The 16,966-nt window shown below is 45.2% G+C and overlaps 1 protein-coding gene across 12 annotated transcripts in view; it reads right to left on the reverse strand.

Annotated features, from left to right (window-relative positions):
- Positions 1–16,966, reverse strand: part of GLIS3 (GLIS family zinc finger 3) — a 578,617-nt gene that overhangs the window by 31,111 nt on the left and 530,540 nt on the right. The gene's annotated exons all lie outside the window — the stretch shown is intronic.

Genomic DNA, 16,966 nt, shown 5'->3' on the forward strand with positions numbered 1-16,966 from the left:
AGGTCGTGGGAGGGGGCTGAGGAATTGTGGGATCGCAGGCTTCAGGGCTAAACGGAGTGCACACCACCACCCAACCCCCTGAGCCCCGTGGGCAGGAGGCCCTCAGGGAGAGGGGGGGAGGATTTGGATTGCAAGACAACCTGTGTCACGGGCATCTCAGTTCCAGTTCTGAGCAAGGCAGCGAGCTCCTTTGCCTTGCTTCCTAATTCTATTTCTTCATCTGGGAATAAAAGACGCGGCACACTCTTGATGGTTTTCTGGTCTTTTCTCTGGTGCTTCAGCCGCTTTTCCTTTCTGTCGAGGTCCAATGGGGCAGAGATGTGTGGATGGCACAAGTCACAGTACGGAGAAGTCTGAGCCTGATATTGGCGGCTTGATGGAAGAAAGGGATTCTGTTTCCCCCGTCCCCCAGCAAGTGAGTCAGGCTCATACACAAGGGTTTGATTAACAAAGAGAGAAAAGGCAGAGGGGGAGGGGGAAGGAGGCAAAGATTGTCAGCAATATAAAATCTCATCTTTCTGTAATTAGGGATGATGTGGCTATAGGGTGAACTGTGATTACTTGCTATAAAGAGGGGAGAATTCAACCAACTAAAAGGACAGAATCCATTAAGGAGTCATCCAGAATTTACATTCCTACAAACCAACTCTATAGCTATACATAGATTATATATCTACCTACAAATGATACATCCATGTATCTATCTAGGGAATATATAATTATACGGTAATTATACATCATTCTTACCTATTCATTCACACAAGTTCCAAACTTTGGCCATGCCCTCTTGGCTACCACATATTACATAAAGTACTGATGGTGAGCAAAGGAAGACAGATGTGGGGGCTATTACATCAAGGTGTTAGCAATGCTGATCGCAGAGACGTTGGGAGGGAGTAAAATATACCTACTGAGCCTTCAACTCACTCCACATTTGGCTGTTTGCTAATTCTGACTAAAGTTTTCTCCATGTTCAAACAAGTAAGATTGCATGGCATTAAATTAACATAATTTTAAAATATACTATGTCCCTTCATATAAAGTCCTAATAAAAATTTAAATGTAAACTATTCTGGCTGAGATAAATGAACACCTTGAGAAGTCCTTGATTTGGAAAGGGAAGGGACTCCAACAGAAATCTTAACTTTTACACATACATAGAAAAGGTGAAAAGTGACAAGATGTGATTATGATTATCCAACGATCGCTAGAAACCAGGGAAGAAGAATTCAGCGCGGAAAAGCCCAGTGTAAGAAACGAGTGTGTAAATGTGATTGATTTTCAAGTACAGCACGTAGATTTAATTTTGTCACTGCTGAAAAATGGTACATGGGATGTTATTGAAAAATCTCTCCCAATCTCGCTAATTTAAATTCAATTTTTATAGACCTGCTTACTAGTTAACCAGCCCAAGGTAGGCTAGAATTAAGCACATCAAAATCAGAGGGGTGAGGGGGCAGGGGAGGAGGGCAAAAGTGGGGAAGTCCCTCTGTTAGAGGGAAGGTCCTGGGAGCTTCTGGAACAATCACTGACAACTTGTAACAAGACAGATGTCAGAAATGTTTTATTTATTTTTTAAAATTTTTAAATGTTTATTTATTTCTGAGAGAGGGAGACAGACTGTGAGCGGGGGAGGGGCAAAGAAAAAGGAAGACACAGGATCCGACGCAGGGTCCAGGTTCTGAGCTGTTAGCACAGAGCCTGACGCAGTGCTCAAATTCATGAACCGCAAGATCGTGACCTGAGCCTAAGTCAGACGCTTAACTGACTGAGCCACCCAGGCGCCCCAGGAAACGTTTTTTTCTCAAAGCCAAAAGGACTCAAGAAACTTGAGTGGTTTGAGGCCATTCACTCCAGAAACGAGTGAAGAACCAAGAACACGCACACTTAAACGGGAGCTCATTACGCCAAAGGTGGAAAGTTCTGTTACTGGAGGTCGGGTGTGGGGCCTCACAATCTCTTTGTCTTAGCGTCCTCGCTGATTTTCCAACCTCGGTTTTTGAACACATGCTCACACACCTACCACGATGGCTATGATCTGAGTATTCTGCCCAAAACAGGGAATCTTTTTTTAAATCCAAAGCCAGGGAATTAAAATATTTTGATGCTAAAATAAACAAGTTTGATGCTGAGTCTAAGTTGCAGTGATTTACAATTTTCCTCCCATGGAACAGCTCATCCCCCATCGCGTCAGGACAAGATGACGACGTCACTCTAATTCATTCTGAGTTACGGCAGTGTCCAAGAGCCAGAGGAGAGAAGGTCTGAAATCTTTCTAGGTCCAACTCTGTCCCCCCCTGCTGTGGATCCACAGTTGACATTTCACAGATTTCCTTTAACACAGCTCACCAGTCTCTTCTTTGAAACATTAGAAGATTGTTAATGTCAGAACGCACACAACGGACTAGAATTTTTTTTTTGAGACATCACTGCTTACCAGAAACACTTCACACAAAAGCAAACCAGAGAACTGAGTCAACCGTTTGTACTCATTCAGTGGAGGAGTTTATGTAACCTCAGCATGAGCCATGGTTCAATGGTTTGTACCCTTCCCCCAACCTCCTGCCAAAAAACAAAACAGAACAACACAACAACAACAAAACCCAGGCAGGAAACAGGTTTTAAAGGGCCCATCAAAAAGCTTCCGGGAAAAAAGGACTTAAAAAGGCTTCTATAGCTACGTATCTACACACATCTTAGGAAACGTCTGGTTGTTCGGGGTAGCTAGTCGGTCACAGGCCTTCCGTTCTGTGGTCTGCTCCCACCCTCGGCTCATACTGAGTCTCCCAACCTTGCAGTGAGGTGGGCCAGAAGCAAAGAGGCCATCTTTCCTGTAAATACAGTACTCAGAAACAATCTTACATCGTTTCACAGAATGGTAGGTCCCAACGGAGAAATACAGAACGAGTGAGGTTCACGTGCAGAAAAATTGCAGATGGCAGCAGAAGGAGACAGATATTGCTGAAGACCCACTGGGGTTGGATTCTGGCTCTGTTCCTCACTAGCTGGGTAATCCTGAATAAATTCCCCGACTTCTCCCAGCCTCAAATTCAAGTACAAAGTAAGGATAATCTTAGCCCCTACTGGGGATCGTGAAATCTGAGACAACATATTCCTTTCTTCAGCCAAGAGATATTTACTGAGCACTGACCCAGTGTGTGGCTCTATTCTGATCGCTGGGGACAGCGAAAGGCATGACCTGTATCCCTGCCTTTGTGGGGCTTATATTTTGGTGAGGGGAGGCAGACAATGAACAAAGTCAAATAAGCAAACTATACATTGTACTTGGGACACGAGTACCAGGGACAAAAATCAAGAATGGAAGGTGAAGGCTGGGGGTAGATTATGAACAATTTTAAATTGGGAGGTCAGAGATCTCAGAGTATTTTAGAATGAATGTCTGACACTTTCCAGCTGATCAATACGTGTTTATGGAAGGACTGCTCTCAACAGAACGTGCACTTAAGGTAACTGTGACATTGACCCATACCCAGTGCTTGACAGCTGTGTAAGACTGTGGTTCCAGCACGGCATTCTATTTCTATTGAGTTCTTGAAATAAAAAATATTAGAGGACTCTCTCCTCTCTTGACTACTCAGATACGGATACCGTGGCTCAAAGAAAACAAGGCATTTGGTCAGTTGGCTAATTTTCTAGTTCTAAGGGCAGATATGGTGGCCTTGTGTAAGAGTCTCATTTCTCGGTACTGGGTTTCCCAACAGAGTATCCTGAGTTCACAAATTCATACAATCATATAATGTTCTAGCTGAAGGGCACTGGAGCACCACCTTATTTGGATGACATAAAGTAGGCCCAAAGACACAAAATGGTTGCCCAGTCACACAGCTAGTTCTCCAGACCTCGCTTTATCCTAATAAGGAAAGATGCCCTCTAGTGGAGATGCAGGGCAAGGTGAATGGGCGGGGTGAGGGAGGGGGATAGGGGACTCCTGTGAGCGTCTGAGATTCTGAACCTTATCACCAGCTGATGGGGATGGGTGGATCAGCAACCCACTGCCTTTAAGAAACTTGGCAATGAGTGTCCCAGTTTGCTTGGGTGAACTCACCCTGTTAGGCGCTATGCTCTCCATATGGCCAAGCTGGGCTTATACCTTTTGTCTTTTCCAACTGGATAAGTGCTTTCAGATAACGCTCTCTCTCTCCTGTCTCTTAAGTCCAAGGTATTTCTGTGTCAACTACATACTGCATTTCTTCAAACAAAATTGACTAACAGACCATGTTGCAGGTTAAGCACATGTCATAAGTACGTCTTCCTTTTCTTCATTTGTGCTGTGTATGCAAGCAGCTGTAACCAGCAATACAGGACTGAGCGTCTTCGCACTGCGTTGGGGGTTAACACTTTGGAAAGAGGGGTTTCCATGATCAAGTGGATTAAATGTTGGTTGATATGTGCTTTGGATAGTTCTCCGCCCCCCCCCCCCCCGGGGGGTAACAGACCTCCCAAAGAAGGAAGAATGCATCAGAACAACTTGTTTCATTGTATTCGCACGGAAAATATTATTGATTTGCTGCTAGGGAGTAGAAATAATGGATACAAACTGGTCTATGGTGGATTTGGGGAGGTATTTGTTATCCCCCAGAGAACTGTGGTGGTTTTTAAATTCATCTGTGAAAACCGATCAATAAAAAATGGCTTTAGCAGTTGGCCAACTACAGAGGGGGGAAAAAAGGAATCCTTTTCAAAACCTAAAAAGAAAAGCACAGTTTTAAGGATTTCACATCTGATTTAACATCTAAAAAAAACCCCCCAATGATAATACCCCACTTTGTATAGCCAGACAGCACTCCATTTTAGTAGACTTTAGTGGTCTTTATAACGATTTATGAATCACTTCATGAATTCCTGGCTGACTCATCTGGGTGACTATAGTATCTACTTATACTTCCCTTCTGTCTCACAAAAGAGACACTTGGACTCAGTTCAATCCAGATTTGTCCCCGAATGAATCACAGCACGTTACTGGGGGAACTGCGAATTGAATTCTGCTTCTGAGACAATCAAGACCAGCTTTCAGTAATGAAGAAACAGCCGCTGGGAAGTGTGGGTAATTGCAACACTGTCCATCTGGGCAGGGCCAAAGCAGGCCAAGAGCTGTACGTCCGTCCGAGGATTCTGTTCCAAACCAGTCAAAGAGCTGAATCCATCTCCTGGAAGGGCTTAGCGTTTCATTCTCCTCGCGAGAGGCTGGGTCAATATTAACTGCAGATAATTTATCACAGTGGACAAGACCAGGACTCAAAAATGATTGCCTGTGCCTCCACAGACCGTGACAAAATGAGGGCTGTGAATCGGGCTGTAGGTGAAATGATCACCGAGGCTTTTTAAAGAAGACCCACGTGTATATTCTGATGAGTGAGTGTTTCTGGGAAGTAGAAAGGTTCGTGTTCTAGAGGACACTTGGCTCCGTTTGGGGAGAGGGGGTCAGTTCTCACTCCAGAAAACAAAGTTATCAGTGCCCAAGGCAGAGAAGTGTTTTTTTTTTTTTTTTTCCTGGTGTAGACTGAAGCAGGGCTGAGGGCATCACAGTATCTCCCCACTGTGGAAACGAACAGGGAGGGGGAGAGGACACCCGGATATGTCAGAGAAATGAATTATGCAGGACACATTTAACCAAGAGCCGGAATTTTTTGGACTATCTTGACTGCAGAATTGGCTGTGACTCAGTTGTTTGTCTATTTCAGAATCTGATGTGATGGGGAGAAAGGGAAGAAAAGTCTGATTCTGCCAAATCCTCTTTACAAAAAAAAAACAACAAAAAAAAAACAAAAAACAAAAAACCACCGACCAGAAGAGAATTTATCCTGAGTGGTCTTAGACATTTGATGTCAAAAATGCTGCAATTAAAAAAACCAAAAATCAAACAAAACAAAACAAAACAAAAAACCTTCTGCAATGACACCATCCTTTGGGCAGCTCTGAGCAGGTCAAAGCAAAGGGATTAACTCATGGCCCTGTGGCAAAGAGAAGACTCTCTCTTGTTCGGCTCGGTGTTAGGCACAGAGTGCAGTCTGCTTTGCCACGGAGTGCATCGGATGAAAGAAAAACGTTCAGAAGGGAGAGTAATGAGAAAGCCAGATGAAAAACGAGGGAGAAAAATGTTGTTTGGGGGTACACACGAGAAAGGGAGGCGCGGGCAGATAAAAAAACCGCCCCTTCCGTGCCTTTCCCCTGGTCTCAAAATGTGAACATGAGTCTCCTGACGACATCAGAAGAACTTTACTTCTAGAATTAACTTCAGATGCCATCCTGCTGCCCAGGGTGGCCAGGTGCCTTTGAAAGCCACTGCCAAATGAGACCCTGAGAGTCAATATAATGCATCAATTTGAAAAGGAACTAACTGGGTGGTGATTTGGTCAGTAATAACATGTGCTGTTTATGTGTGATTTATCGTTTTCATCTTCAGGATGCCAGGTTACTATTGTAGTAACCACAAAGGAATTTTCTGTACCTTCCCCTGAATACAAGGCTCAACATCTGGTTAGAGAAATGAATGGGAGGAAAACACATCTAGTAAAAAATCCCAAGTAGAGAAGGGCCCTTGGCTCTTATACATAGAAAGAGCATCAAATGCTTGGGGGTGTTTGCTACCATTTTGTATCTCCTCATCCAGTCCTACGCAGAGATAAGTACAGTATATGATAAATGTTGGTCACTGCTGTTGACAAATTACTCTGTTGAACAGACTGAGCTCCCGGGCAGGTGCCAGTTTCTGTGTCCAGGTAGACGGTACCTTTGCCCAGTTGGTGCTGATGTCCAGTTGTATATTCTATCTGCCCAGAGACCACAGTTTCTGTTTCTGAGGGGAGATCATCTTATTCAAGAGAACGATTCCAGTCATTTACTGTGAAGAAGATGGTTAAAACAGAGAAAGGTGTTTCTCCTTTCAACAAAACAGAAAAGCAACTGACGACTATTTTTTTCAGTAAAGGAAGCAAAGAACCTTTGTCTCTTGGCTTCTGCTCCCCTCAGTGGTCTCCTCACCACTAACAGGCAGATGGACCTTCACTTGGAAAAGGACACAATACAGTTTCTTCCCAGCCAATCCCCCCCCCGCCCCCACACAAGAGGGGAAAAGATAAAGTTGATTTCCACATCCCACTAGAAACACTCAGGAAAGGCTTTCCTTCGAACAGCCTTTTCTTTGTCAGACACCAGGCACTTTGTAATGGGCCAATGTCTTGAGACTCAGGCTAGAAAGGCGCGTGGGCTTTCAGTTTAGGAATTCTGCCTCCCTAGGACTTGTTTCAGAGAAGCTCTGTGACAGGAACACACAGATACATGTCAAGAACATAATGGCTTAGTTTGAACTCCATGTTGCCCCGTGCCAACGCACTAAAGTAGAGGTTGCGAGCAAAGGAATTCTATTTTACCTCAAGCCTTCCTTGTTATTGTCATGACTCACTTTCCTGACTGAAAATCCAAGGGGACTAAAAAAAAAAAAAAAAAAAAAAAAAAAACATCGTCTTGGGCTTTGCATGAGGTGGATTTGTTTGGAATGTGGGAACAAAATAAAGATGGCTGACTTGGCCTTCAGGGGTGAAATGAACGAGACCTCTTTAAAATGAAGAGCGAGTATACTTCAAAATTAAAAAGAAATACATGGAAAGCAATCTGATGTGAAGGGGTATTTGAACCAAGAGTCCAGCTATTTGTTTGGTGTAGTGACACGTGTGCTCGCATCAGCGTCTCCTGCTTTGCCCTGAGGTGACGCAGAGGAGAACGTGCACTTGGAAGACCAGTCACCACCTGCCCCGGGTTCCTGTTACCTTTCCCAGAAATGATAAAGGAATCATAGCTGCAGTCCTCACTTCTGTCCACATCCTGTTCATTCCACACAATTCCCAAGCGCTGCGGGAGGTGGGGGAAGAGCCGTAAGCATGACATCGTCTCTGCTCTCAGGGAGCTACGGCTCTAGTGGATTGTCAGCCAATCAGTAAGCAGACAGTGTAATCTCAGGGGCTGTTAAATCTATGAAGAGAAACAGAGCTAACAGAAGAGAGTGGGGTTGGGGGGTGTGAGCAGGGGGTGGGGGTCGAGGTGAAGTGGTCAAGAGAGGCCTTTCCAAAGCGGTTCGCGTTCGAGCAGACACCGGAAGCGAAGGCACAGATCACGTTAACTTCTGGTGAAGGTGCCTTTCAAGTTTCAGGAACAGCAGGTACAAAGGCCCCGAGGCAAGGTGAGCTGGTGTTTTCCAGGAATCGCAAGAAAGCCAGTGTGGCTGGGGCAGAACAAGCAGGAGGAGCAGTGGTAAATGGATGTGATTAAGGCCAGACCACAGAGGGCCCAGCAGCCTACAAAAAGGAGTTCAGACTTTACCCAAGTGTGGTGGGGGAAGGGCCCCAGTAGGAAATCGTCAGACATTCCATTTACATTTTAATACAAGTTTTTTTTTAATGTTTATTTATTTTTGAGAGGCGGAGCAAGCGCAGGGGAGGGGCAGAGAGAGAGACTCGGAATCCGAAGCAGGTTCCTGGCTCTGAGCCATCAGCACAGAGCCCGACGCGGGGCTCAAACCCAGGAGCTGTGAAATCATGACCTGAGCCGGAGTTGGGTGCTTAAGGCACTGAGCCACCTGGGTGCCCCTGCATTTACAGTTTAAAAGACAGCTCACATGGTGTGGGTGCTATGGGGCAATGGCCTTGCCTATGCTAATGGGGTGAGGGGAGAAGGGGATGGTGTGAACAGACCAGACACTGGCGTGGGGGACAGTTTCAGGACTGCAAGAGTTGAGATGGGAGGAGACAGCGGAGCTGATCAGGCTTAAGATGTGTTTGAAGGTCGAGCTAACAGGACTTACGGATTAATCAGATGAGAGAATGCTAGAGAAGGGGAGGAATCAAAGTTGACTCCCAGGCTTTTTAGTTCTTAGTAGTAAACGAAGGTAGCTCATTATTCTCCTCCGTTACCAAGAAAACAGACTGGACTCTGAAAATTATGCTCATAAAAGTTTTGCAGACAACACAGACATTTAAATTAGAGACAGATCAGAGACAAATCAGACAAGACTAGAGAAGCCAGTTCAGCAATGTCCTTTTGTTGTTGTTTTATTCCCCCCCCCACCCCCCCGCATCGGAGCCATTCACAATCACTAGGTAAGTAAGAAGAAAGGAGCAGGTATCACCGATTTCCCCGTATGTGTGCTAAGAGGAGTAGATCAGGTTGGCATATTTAGGAAGCTGTTAGTAAGGCGAGTATCTCTGTGAGAAGAATGCTCAGTCCAAAGGCCAATAACTCAACTGATATCTGCTATAGAGGATAAAGCATGGCTGCGGTCATGGATCAGAACTAAAGAAGTTTAAAGACTCGTGGGCTACTCTGCCCTGGAATAAAGATCGAAAAGTACCGGAAACTTTCCACAGATACAAAGAAAAAAAAAGCACCAGGACCCCAAGCTTTTCCAGTCTAAGACCCAATATTCTAATCTCCATCTTCAAGGCTAGGATACTGGGATTTTCTGCTTCTTCTAGGCTCACAGCATAGACGTGGGGAACAACGTTCATCACATTCAGTGATTCTCAAATAAAACGTGTGTGCGCGTGTGTGTGTGTGTATTGTGGGTGGATTTTAAACACCACCTCTCTTGACCTCGATTATCTGTGGAAGTCACTTTCCTAGAAACTGACCCCTTCATGGGACACTAAATGAAGATAACTGTTTTCAGTACAGAAAGTGCTACAACCCAAAGAGACAGGATGAGTTATGTGATCACGTGGCGTTGGGAGAGCAGACGCCAAGGTGCTGGCGGACTAAATGGCCATTTGAAGCCTCTGTTTTTCAACCACGGCTCTTCCCAGTTATTTCAATGGTGAGGGCTGACAAGCTTTATTTTTGGGCCAGTGCTTAATAATTGCCCTGTAAAGGGGCACCAGGGTGGCTCAGTCGGTTAAGCGTCCGACTTCGCCTCAGGTCATGATCTCACAATCTTTGAGTTCGAGCCCCGTGTTGGACTCTGTGCTGACACCTTGGAGCCTGGAGCCTGATCCGGATTCTGTGTCTCCCTCTCTCTCTGCCCCTCCCCCTGCTTGCGCTCAGTCTCTATCTCAAAAATAAATTAACATTAAGAAAAAAATAGTCGCCCTGTAAGTCACGTACCCTTCTATACCTGTGGGATGTGTCTGTGACCTGTCAGAGGAGTGATTGCTCACGGGGAATGGTTTTTTTTTTTTTTTTTAACACTAAGTGACTCTTCAAAATCCTCGAATATAGGTCATGACTACATAAAATACAAGCTTGGGATTATAAGGGACGAAACTTGTCGTGTCAAATTGTATTAGAAACAGAAAATAACATAAAACCTGTGCTGCCTTGCTGGTTTAGCCTTTACAAAGGACAGCCTTTGTCTCTTGGGGACCAGACAAACTGGTTGTGTATTGTCATTTTTTCTTCTGTTGGGCATAGAATATGTTCTGAACTCTCGCTGCGTGGGTAACAGGATAGGGAGGCCTCGGGAATGTATGCCAGAATCACCAGGGTACCCATTCTGGGCAAATACACAAATCCCTGTCCTCAAGAGAAAGCCTAGTGTCCCGAGTGCCCTTTAAGAGGCTCCTCCCCCATTCACACACGAAGCTCCGCCCATTGCTGGCATTGCCTCCTCTTAGCTTTTGGGCATACCCATGGCCAGGTCCGACGGGCTTTCCGATTTCAGGCAGATGTTTCTTCTTCTACTTCTATTTTTGGGTCATTCCTGTGTATCTTCACAGCCTCTCCTGGCATCACTTCACAATAGCCTAAGTGATGCTTGCCTGTTGATCTGGTTGTCTCTTGTGAAGGCTGGACACTCTGATGGGTGCCCTCATGGCTCATTCGGTTGAGCATCCGACTTCAGCTCAGGTCATGATCTCATGATTCATGAGTTCGAGCCCCCGTCGGGCTCTGTGCTGATAGCTCAGAGCCTGGAGCCTGCTTCAGATTCTGTCTTCCTCTCTCTCTGCTCCTTCCCTGCTCATGCTCTCTCTCACTCTCAAAAATGAATAAATGTTAAAAAGAAAAAAAAAAAAAGACCAGACACTTTGAGAGGGCAGGGTTCTGTCAGTCGTGTCGACCACTGTGTCCTCAGTGTTTAGCATTATCGCCTGGTACCCAAAGGGCAGCTGAGTAAGTGACTCAAAAAATGAACGTACCCCAATGCTGGGATAGATTTTGATAAACTTGAATGTTTCATATGATGCTTCTGAGTTTAGCCATTATTGCACATATACTAGGAGATTAACAAGAGAGAGGAAAGATTACGTGGGGTGTGTGCGTGTGCACACGCATGTGTGTGTGAGGCTGAAAAAAAAAAAAACCTGAGTGGGTGAAGATATCAATGTTCCTGCTTGTTTAGAAAATCCCGGGGAAGAAAGGACAGCAAAGCTAACAGACCTAGTTTTGAGCTGTTCAGACGCTACAGATGGAAACAGGAATGGAAGGTGAGTAGCAGGCTTCTCGTAGTGAAGATCACAGAAAAGCAACGTAGGGATCCCCCATAGCGGATGACAGCAGGGGGGTCCTAGCAATGTGTGCGTGCGCATGCGTGTGAACATACGCATGAGAGCAATTGTGTGTTGTAGCAAAGTATGTGGGTTGCACGAAATGGCTGGAACCCGAAGAACTGGTCCACCACTGTCCAGACCAACAAATCAGGGGGGACCGTTCTTTTCTAGGAGCCTCCCACCTGGACAACGGGAGCCGGCAATGGCCTTTTGTTTCCTAGGCATTCCCCCATGGGTCCTTCTTCCCTTCAAACCCTCCTTAGCACCTAGCACTGTGGAGCACCGGGCACGCGGTGTGGAGGCTGTAAGGAAATTTTACGTTCCTGCCCTCGGAGAACGAGCAAGTCACTTAGCAAGGCAACATCTGGGAAGTGACAAATAAATAAAACAGATGATAATAACCAAGGGATGTAACAGGGGAACCTGTCTCTGCGAGCTGTAAGAAGCAAGGGGGCTTTCTGGGTTGAGAACTAACCCAAGCTCCAGGTTGGGTGATGTTTCCTCAAGAATAGGACAATAATGGAAGGTCCTTACTGTCTTTTTAGGTAGAAAAGATCCTGAAACAAGATGTAGAAACAAACGAACTAAGACAGTGAACAGGCTGCTTTGACAGGAGCAGAACTGTACAGAATTGCAAAGAAGATACACAGAAAACAGTTGCTGTCCTTAACCCCTTAGCATCCAGAAAAGCTACGACACGTTTCCCATGCTGGCTTAGAAAATGGTATCCGTGAAGACCAGTCCCGGTTACTCAAAGGCATGGAAAGACTGTACATATACATACCTAGAACTGGAGCAATGTCGCATCTGATATGAATAAAAAACAGTATGGCTTCCCAATACTTGACATGGACTCAAGAAACCAATATTCCTTTTTTTTTGGTTAAGGTATTTTGACTACCTCCTCAAAAGCAACTGTCCCTAACATTCCCTGCTGTGGATTCCTGTACTAGGATTGTGTACTCCCAGAGGGGGCCACATCGTTTCTCTATTTTCGGTCTTCCCTGGTTCAGAGACGGAGCTCATCGGAGTCGCTCCATGCGGTCGATCCACAGGTCTCCTTAAGCTCTGTCACTTGTACTACAGAGCACGCCATGTCTGGGCACTTCTGCCGAATGGAGAGAGGCAGCTGTGCTGGACAAGATGAGCGACACAGATCCAGCTGACTTTTCTTGGGACTGTGAAGATGTCTCCGTCTGAGGAAGGGATTTGCATCAATATGTTTGTTTCCTCTGCTCTAACAGACATACTATGAAACAGTATGAATAGACCTTTCCAAAGACACGGGGTTCCTCTTATGGGAAGCCATGGTCATTAAGTACCACTGGCTCGCTCAACGTGACAGAGTCAAACACCCCTTCCCTTAATAATGTTTAAATCAACATTCGGTGACGTAGTGTGGTGCTGCTTAAGTCACTGAAACGATGTATCATCCAGATACGATTTCGAAATAAAAATGGATACTCGTCAAATTGAGAGAACTTGCGTTTATTTTATTTTACGACGGTAAGGATCAAAGAAGCCGATGCTAACTGGATAGACGCGGTGGACTGTTCCTGACTTCTGACAGTGACTCAGCTCATTTTATTAACAAGTTAAAGCTAAGTAAATGATGAATCAACGCCCGCGAAGCAGGAAAGAATGCCAGTTTCCCACTAAAAATCGCAAAGTGTGATAAACCTATTTCCGTTAAGAAAACTGCTGGAGTTTTTACTGGGGGATTTCCCAGGCAAACAGAGGTAAAGATACATAAACCAGAAGCGGAAGGTAAGCACATTTCCTCTTCGTGTTTTTATGCTGCACACTAATGCAAACACAGGGCATAATTCAGGGCTATTTCACATTATCCTCCTCTCCAAAACCCGATCGGAAGAGATAACCTTTCATACACTTGCCCAGTCCAGTTGGGTTGGCAAAGGAATGGGCACACATCTGGTGGGAAGGACACAGCAGCATGGCAAAGCCACAGACGTGAGAAGACTTCATCGCTCAGCCGTATAAAGGACCGTCGTGTCCTTCTCCTTCTTCTCCCTCCTCCCTCGCACGCTGGTCTACCTCGTCAACTACTGTCATTACTCAACAACACCCTCTGGCTTCTAAACCTCAATCTCAGCGATGCCAAGGTTGCCTGTCTTCACACCATGTCACATGACACTGTCACATGCTGTGGTCCATTTCATCTTAACTCCCCATGGAGCGCAGACAAAGGCTCGAAAGAGTGAAGGGACAGCGCATTCCCTAAGAGGTGGTCCTGATGAGGAAGGTGCCTGTAGAGGAGGAAAAGAGCAGGCAAGTCTCAAGTCTGGAACATTCTGCAAAACAGATGTGCTGAGCTCTTCATAAATTGCTAATGTCATGAAGCACAGTGATGATGATGATGATGATGGTAACTTTCTGAAAGGTGAGGAACTTCATTAGATTCAAGAGGACAAAAAAAAAAATGAGAATTGTGATCTTACTAGATCCTGGATCAGAAAAAAAAAAAAAGATGAAAGGAAAGAAAAAAAAAATCCAGCTAGAAAGAACGTTATTTACACAATCGAGGAAATTTCATATTGACTGCATGTTAGATAATGCTTTATTGATGTTAACTTTCCGGAGTGTGATAATTACATTGTGATTATGCAGGAGAAATGTCCTTCTTAGGAGAGCTTTCCCGAAGTAATTAGGGTTAAAGCTCAATGATATTCACAACAATCTCTCGGAGGGTTTCTGAAACAACAGGCAAGCAAACAAACAAAGGATCTCTGGAAGCAAAAAGAGAAAGAGATAAGACAGACAGACAGAAACAGAAGATGGAAAAATATTCACAGTGGGTAAATATGGATGCAGGGCATATGGGTGCTCACCCGTACTATTCTGGCAGTTTTTTATATGTTACCAACTTTCAAAGGAGGGAACTGAAAAAAATGAAAATTATGCAACAAGATAAAATATTAAAAACAAACAAAGCCCAGCGGCAGGAGCACCTACGGAACACATTCCAACAGCCTTCGTTGGAGCTGGGCTTTCCAACAGCAGGTGTTTGGGTGGTTGTTGTTAACTCCAATAACGGCGAAGATATTTTTCTACATATACTCTTTTTAGGCTGTGTACAAGAAGAAGATACACAGATTGCTTTTCTCTTGTATTCCTGTAAAGAGTCATCATGAGTATTCATAAGAAGATGGGACGAAGGAGACGAGGTCCCGAGTGATGGGCTTCTCAGCTATGCTACCTTGTGGAGTTAAGATTCTCAACCAGGCAGGAGGAAATGAGATGGTGAGAAGCCCATGGCTTACATCACTTAAAACCCAACTGGAAGGGCGCCTGGTGGCTTGGTTGGTTGAGTGTCCAACTCTTGGTTTCAGCTCACATCATGATCTCGTGGTAGTGGGATCAAGTCCCGTGTTGGGCTCAGTACTGAGTATGCAGCCTGCTTGGGATTCTCTCTTTCTCCCTTTGTCCCTCCCCTGCTCATGCTCTCTCTCTTTCTCTCTCTCTCTCTCTCTCTCTCTCTTTCTCTCTCTCTCTCTCAAAATAAAAAAAAAATAGTAAATTAAAAAAAACAACAACTGGAAACTTAATAAAATGCTGCAATGGATAAGCTCATCTCAACCTTCAGCAATACATCAGAAAACTGGCAGGACTACCTGTCCCCAGTATCCAGGAACTTAAGAGCTGGTGACCATTTGTACTGTTCTGCTGATAGATCCTGGAGGAGGAGGAGGCTTGGAGCTGTTTGCACTTGACCACATATGCAGAACAATGAAAAGAAGTCTACCATCTTCCAATCTATATTTCTAACTACTAGACACAGCCGCCTAAAACCCCAACCCTAAAGCCCATTTATTATCCTTCTTTCTCTCCCACTCTCCCTTCTCCTGAACACCCCTTTTGCTGCTGTTAATGACACACTTTTCCACCTATGTCTAGAGGTGTAACTCGCAAATGAATCCAGCCCTTCCTCTTTACTCCATATAGACATAAATAATTAGCGATTCTGCCTCTTAAATAATAGCCCTTGGATAAATTCTCCATCCTAACCACTTCACCTTAGTTCAAGTTCTCATCTTACTCACGAGAACTCCTGCAACAGCCTCTTTCTTGTTTTCCCCATCCCCTGTCCCTGCACCCAGCCTCAATTACTCTGCCATCTGAGTTCCTTCCCTACAATGACAATCTGATGTGTCTCTCCCCTCAGAGACAGGCTAGAGGGATTCTTCGCTTCCAGTAAGAGGTAAATAATCCCTTACCATAAAATATAAAGCTCCACACGAGCCAACCTACTCTGAACTGACTTCTTCAGTCCTGTCCACTGTGGATGATGGCACCTGAGCACATGGGCACCTCCTTCCACGAGTGTCCTTGCCCCTCTCGCGTCTCGTACGTGTTCCTCTGGCTGCCTTGGATGTTGTTCCCCATTTATCCGTCTGGGAAGTGTGACTCTTCCTTCCGTGCCTAGATCACTCTTTCTTTCCCTCTCTACCTGAGGCAGAATTAGGGACGCCCTCCTCTTCGGGCTCCTGTGGCATCTCTACTACGTCACTGATCCAAAGAGCATTACCATACTTGGATTATATGTCTGTCCTCGCCACTAAATCCTAAGGGCGGCATCATGTTTTAATAATCTTGGCATCTCCAGCACCCGGAACAATGTCCGACATGTAGTATTCCACAGAAGTTTATGAAACAGAGATGTATCGTTAAGTGAAGAGTAGGGGTATGTAAAAAAATATACTGTTTATCAAACTTTAAAACACACATCTAAAAACTCATAGACGAGGCCAACACCAACGAAACCAAAGATCGCTGGTGAAATTCCAGACTTCCAAGATTGAAAACCTTTGCTCCCGCTGCCTATTCAACCCATTATTAGTCCCCCAAATGCCTATGACCGCAGCACCGGGGTCCCCACAAGAACTTTTTTTTACCGTGGATGTCTGGGAGTAAACCCTACGTAGGTCAATTCGAGCCTGCTGACACGTGGAGAGGAAAACAAGAGGAACCGTGTGCTGTCCACGCCACTGGCGGGTTCGGAGGTCCACAGACGGACCGAAATATCAAGATTTTAAAAACTGTCCCCAAAACTCTTTATGAGGATGGCATCAACGCAGAATCTTCGGTAAAAAGCCCTTTTCTGGTCGCCCACATAAAATCCTGTGCCCTTTAACCCTATACTCTCAAAGCTGTCACCGATCTACGGGCTCAAGGCACCGTCTTGCACCTGGAAGGCTTTCCAGCCTGTGGGGACACTGCCTTAAAGAGGAGCCCCCGAAACAGACTGAGGACAGTGTGAGAGACAGAAATTCGGATGCGTTTTCCCAGCATCGGACACTTCAGTGCCTTCTCATTTCCGCCCCCCATGGAAAAGACGACAGGTAATGAGCTATTTGGTCCACGTGCTTTTTGCACGTGTACTCTTGACACGTCCCCTCTGGAGGACTCAACCCACCACCGATGGATGATCAACAAAATTCAGCAACTGTCAC

This window comes from Acinonyx jubatus, chromosome D4 (assembly GCF_027475565.1).
Source record: "Acinonyx jubatus isolate Ajub_Pintada_27869175 chromosome D4, VMU_Ajub_asm_v1.0, whole genome shotgun sequence".
Taxonomy (NCBI): domain Eukaryota; kingdom Metazoa; phylum Chordata; class Mammalia; order Carnivora; family Felidae; genus Acinonyx; species Acinonyx jubatus.